Below are 5,958 nucleotides of genomic sequence, written 5' to 3' on the forward strand. Positions count from 1 at the left end.
ATTACAGGTGCCCACCACCACGCTGGGCTAACTTTTGTATTTTTAGTAGAGATGAGGTTTCACCACATTGGCCAGGCTGGTCTCAAACTCCTGACCTCAAGTGATATGCCTGCCTTGGCCCTGAGTTCTATTTTCTTAAAACACTGATTTCACAGTCATATAATTACAACATATAACCAAATGTTTCAGCAATAATTACAAAAATTCACACCTTATTATCTAGAAACATTACCCATGAACCCAACAGTTTTTAGTAAAATGACATGAATGATAAATTAATAAAAATATCATGTAGTAGCAAAACATATGAAATATGTCCAAAAAAAGTGAAATTTTTAATTTGTTTAGATTTATTCTAACAAAACTTAAAAACTGCTAAGTTGGCCGGGCACGGTAGCTCACGCCTGTAATCCTAGCACTCTGGGAGGCCAAGGCAGGCAGATCACGAGGTCAGGAGATCGAGACCATCCTGGCTCACACGGTGAAACCCTGTCTCTACTAAAAATACAAAAAGTTAGCCGGGCATGGGGGTGGGCACCTTAGTCCCAGCTACTAGGGAGGCTGAGGCAGAAGAATGGCGTGAACTCGGGAGGTGAAGCTTGCAGTGAGCCCCAATGGTGCCACTGCACTCCAGCCTGGGTGACAGAGTGAGACTCCGTCTCAAAAAAAAAAAAAAAATTGCTACGGTACCTTATTTCTAGGCATTGCTCTAGGTAAAAGGGATATTAGGAGCAAACAACGACAAAATCCCTGTTCTCTTGGAGCTCTCACTTTAGTGAATAAACGGTAGACAAATATATACTGTTGCTGGTTATAAAGAAAAAAAAAGGTATATGTATATAGCATGTACTAGTTTATATGTAGAAGTCAGAGTAGGCCTCTCAAATGAGAGGTAATATAACTGAATAAAACGAGAATAATTTCATGTGATATTATAAGAAACCAATCTCTAGCAGAAAACGATTACAGAGAAGCTGAGTTTTTCTGGGGGGTGAGTGAAGAGGAAGGCATATTAGTGGACTAGAGAACTTATCTTGAAGCTGTATCTATACAGCTATCATTTAAGAGAAGGTTCTGTTTAATGGTTGACTTTCAGAGGGATGGTAAACGGAAAATAGGAATATCCCTGATAACTGAAATATACCAATCTATTTATTTATTATTTTTTGAGACAGAGTCTCGCTCTGTCACCCAGGCTGGAGTGCAGTGGCCCAATCTCTGCCTCCTAGATTCAAGCGATTCTTGTGCCTCTCAGCCTCCCAAGTTGCTGAGATTACAGGTGCCTGCCACCATACGTGGCTAATTTTTGTTCTTTCTAGTAGAGATGGGGTTTCACCATGTTGGCCAGGCTGGTCTTAAACTCCTGACCTCAAGTAATCCACCCGCCTCAGTCTCTCAAAGTGCTGGGATTACAGGCCTGAGCCACCGCGCTCGGCTTATTTTATGTTTTTTTGAGATGAAGTCTCACTCTGTCACCCTGGCTAGACGGCAATGGCATGATCTCTGCTCACTGCAACCTCCACCTCCTGAGCTCAAGAGATTCTCCTGTCTCAGCCTCTGGAGCGTTTAGAATTACAGGCGTGTGCCACTATGCCAGGCTAATTTTTTGTATTTTTAGTAGAGATACGGTTTCACCATGTTGGTCAGGCTGATCTCGAACTCCTGACCTCAAGTCTTCCACCTGCCTTGGCCTCCCAAAGTGCTGGAGTTATGGGGATGAGCCCCATGCCCAGTTGTACCAATTTAAATAATTCCATTTAGTGCATATAAATGAGGCACTGAGGAATTTGCTTAAATTTTGAGTATTCATTTTTGATGATGTATTAAAATACTGATTTCAGACAGAATACTACTTTTTGGATGATTGGTTAATACTGTGAAAAGCTTATGACTAGACTACAAGACACTATATGTGTGTGGATGTGTACATTTAAGTATCTTTGAAAGCTGATCATGGAACGCCTGGGGACACTCCACAGCTTATTTAAGATTTTCTAAGTCACCATATTAAATGATGGAAGAATGATAAAAGAGATCATTAATCAAGTCATTAAACTGTAAGTTTCTCCAAGACAGGGACCTAAAATACACTTACGGAGTGAAGCTTTCATTTGCATAAGAATTGGCCTAATTTTCACAAAGAAACAAAAACTAATGGAGGCTCATCCTTCTGGATTTCTGTGGAAGATATTCTAACAAAAATTTTTTTGGTGTTCTGATATCAGCAAGATGGTGGAACAGAAGACTGCCCAGCATCACTCCCCCTACAAAAATACAACCAGAAACTATTCAAACACAAGAATACCACTTGAATATGCTAGAACTCTGAAGAGAAGTGGAGAAACCCTTTGGGCCCACAGAATCAAGAAACTATGATTAGTAAGAGAAATAGTCATTTCACACTGTGCCAACTGCCCCCTCCCTACAAGCCAGCAAAACTCAAAGAGAATTGCCCTCGACCCATGATTGCTAAGATAAGAGGGAATTAGAAGTGGAAAATTGCTCTCCTTGCTAGTCTGGGAATCTTCACAAGAAGATCACTCCAGTTCCATCCCACAGAAACCACTGGGAGTGCCAGGAGGCCAGAAAAACCTGGGGTTCACTGGGGAGAAAGAATAGGGTGCTGATCACAGTAACTGGTGCACAGATCTTGGTGGCCACTTGGCACACTGACCAGTGGGGACGCCATGTTGAAGGGAGTGGCCAGTACAAAAGCACTGCAAGGGGCATAATCCACAGGAAGGATCAAATCCCTAGATATATTTTCCACAAAGCCCAGGTGACTGTATAAAGTCTTTCCTTGGCCTGGAAACAACTTAAAGGCCGGGATTAAGTTGCAGTACCCACTTAAGTATTTCCCAGGTTGGGAAATAATGTAAGGCCAGCAATATAGTTCCAGCGCAGTGTTCCAGTACTAAGAGTCTTCACCAGACTGAGAAAGAACAGAAGTGCAGTGACTTGGTTCTGGAATACTGTTTAAATTCCAGCATTCACTATAAGTTCTTGCCAGACCAAGAAAAAAACAAGAGGCCATGGTTCAAGTTCTGAAACTAAGAAGTAAAGATCTAGTACTACCAAAGCAAACCTGCAAAAAGTGGAAGCAGTAGCTATCTCTTCAAATACACAAGCATCAACTTAGGTCAGGGAAATATTACACTACCAAACAAAACCAGTAGAGCTCCAGCAACAGATCCGGAAAAACTGAAAATCTATGAAATGTCTGACAGGCAATTCAGGGTAATCCTCTTAAAGAATTTTAAGGATTTACACATACATACAAAAATCCAAATAGAAAACTAAATCAAATTTGAAAAATAAAATGAGAAATATGAATAGAAACAATTTTTAAAAATCAAATATAAATCCTAGAAATAAAGAATGTAACTGAAGTGAAAAACTCACTAGAAAGCTTCAACAGCAAACTTAACCAAACAGAGGAAAGAACTAGTGAGCCTGAAGGCAGAACATATGAAATTACCTAGTCAGAAGAGCAAAAAGAAAAATTTTAAAAAGCCTATGAGAATTATGGGACACGTTCAAGCAAACTAACTTCTGCAAAATTAGCATTCCCAAAGGAGATGAGAGAGAAAAAGGGCCTAGAAAGCATATTGAAAGAGTAAGGCTGAAAATTCTCCAAATCTGGAGAAAGACAACAGCATCCAGGAACAGAAAGCTCAGATGTCATCAAACAAATTCAACCCAAAGAGGAATTTCCCAAGTCACATCATAATCAAATTAGCAAAAATCAAAGACAAAGAAGAAATATCCAAAGCATCAAAAGAAAAGAATCGTATCATATTCAATGGAGCTCCTATATGGCTTTCAATAGATTTATCGGCAGAAACCTTGAAGGCCAGGATAGACTGGGATGCTATATTCAAAGTTCTGAAGAAAGAAAATCGCTATCCAAGAACACTGTACCTAACAATATCCTTCAAACACGAAAGACAGATAAAGACTTTCTCAGACAAATAGAAGCTGAGGGAATTCATCAACACCAGATCTGCCTTATAAAAAATGCCAAAAGAAGTTCTTCAGTTTGAAAGACATGAATGCTAATGTGTTGGTAGAAGAGCTCAGGCAGGACTGGCTTATCTGTCATAATATAAAAGAGTCTTGGAAAATGTTTGGGGTCCAGGGTCTAAAACCCCTTGTGGCCTCTGGAACACCAAACTCTGTGCCAAAGTGGGGAAGGCTGCCCTGCCGTACCACAAATATAAGCCCAGGGCATAAAACCCCTCGTGGCTTGGATGGAATCCAGGGCTCAGGGCATAAAACCCCTCGTGGCCTCTGGAATGTGCACAGACTTGTCGGTTGCTCTCCCAGGCTCGTAAACATGTTCTCCATTATCTCGAGCAGCAAAGCATATTCTATATGCGTCAAAGAAAATGCTAAACTGTCACAGATACACTTGATGCACCACTACCTATCTATCCTCATGTCCTCACATCCTCACCTGTTTACCCCCACATCCAAACATCCTCGCTACCTGCTTCTTTGTTTGATCACCAATAAAGAGTGTGGGATCCCAGAGCTCGGGGCCTTCACAACCTCCATACTAGCGTTGGCCCCCTGGACCCACCTTATGCACTCACTCTTAACTTGTCTTTTCTCATTCCTTTGACTCCGCCGGACTTCGTAGCCCCCACGGCCTGGTGTTGGGTCTGATCACCCCAACACTAACGTGTAACAAGAAAACTTCAAGGTACAAAATTCACTGGCAAAAGTAAGAAAACTGAAAAAAATTCAGAGTACTCTAATACTATAAATGTGGTAAGTAAATGACTTATATCTTAAGTATGAAGACTACAAGAAAAAACTATTAAAAATAACAACCGGGGCCAGGCATGGTGACTTATGCCTGTAATCTCCAAACTTTGGAAGGTGGAGATGGGAGGATCGCTTGAGCTTAGGAGACCAGCTTGGCAACATGGCAAAATCCTGTCTCTACAAAAACAAAAAACAAACAAACCAAAAAAAACCCCAAAACAAACAACTGCAACAATTGCTGAGATAAGCAAAATTTTAAAAATGTAAATTGAAACATCAAAAAGTCAAAACGTAAGAGGGGAGCTGTGTTAAAGTGTAAAGTTTATTTATGATATTTTGCAATCAAAGCTAAGTCATTATAAGTTTAAAATAACCTGTATTTTTTTCTGTATTTTTTTTTTTTTGACAGTGAGTCTCGCTCTATCACCTAGACTGGAGTGCAGCAGCCCGATCTTGGCTCACTGCAACCTCTGCCTCCTAGGTTCAAGCGATTCTCCGGCCTCCCAAGTAGCTGGAATTACAGGCACCTGCCATCACACCTGGCTGATTTTTGTATTTTTAGCAGAGATAGGCTTTCACCATTTTGGCCAGGCTAGTCTTGAACTCCTGACCCCAAGAGATCTGCCTGCCTTGGCCTCCCAAAGTGCTGTGATTACAGATGTAAGCCACCGTGCCCTACATAAAATAACCTGTCTTAACTACAAGATATTTTTTATAAGTCTCAGTGTAATCACAAAGCAATATCTATAATAGATACAACAGAAATAAACAGCACAGAATCAAAACATACTACTAGATACAGAAAAATCAATGGGATCTACAAAACAACCAGAAAACAGCAACAAAATGGCAATGGTAAACACATGCCCATCAATAATAATCCGGAAGGTAAATGGATTAAATTATCAAATTGAAAGACATAAAGTGACTGAATGGATTAAAAAAAATGACACAACTATATTCTGCCATAAGAAACTCACTTCATCTGTAAAGACACACACAGACTGAAAGTGAAGGTATGGAAAAAGATAATCCATGCACTTAGAAACCAAAAATGTAACAGGAGTGGCTATATTTGTTATCAAATAAAATAGACTTCAAGTTAAGAATGATTAAAAAAAGACAAAGAAGGCCAGAGGGGTGGCACATGCCTGTAATCCCAGCACTTTGGGAGGCCGAGGCCGGTGG

General features: G+C 40.4%; 1 protein-coding gene across 2 annotated transcripts in view; it reads right to left on the minus strand.

Moving 5' to 3' along the window:
• STAG1 (stromal antigen 1) overlaps nucleotides 1-5,958 on the minus strand; it is a 306,806-nt gene that overhangs the window by 133,731 nt on the left and 167,117 nt on the right. The window lies entirely within an intron of this gene.

The sequence above is a fragment of the Mandrillus leucophaeus genome, unplaced genomic scaffold, assembly GCF_000951045.1.
Source record: "Mandrillus leucophaeus isolate KB7577 unplaced genomic scaffold, Mleu.le_1.0 Scaffold612, whole genome shotgun sequence".
NCBI lineage: Eukaryota > Metazoa > Chordata > Mammalia > Primates > Cercopithecidae > Mandrillus > Mandrillus leucophaeus.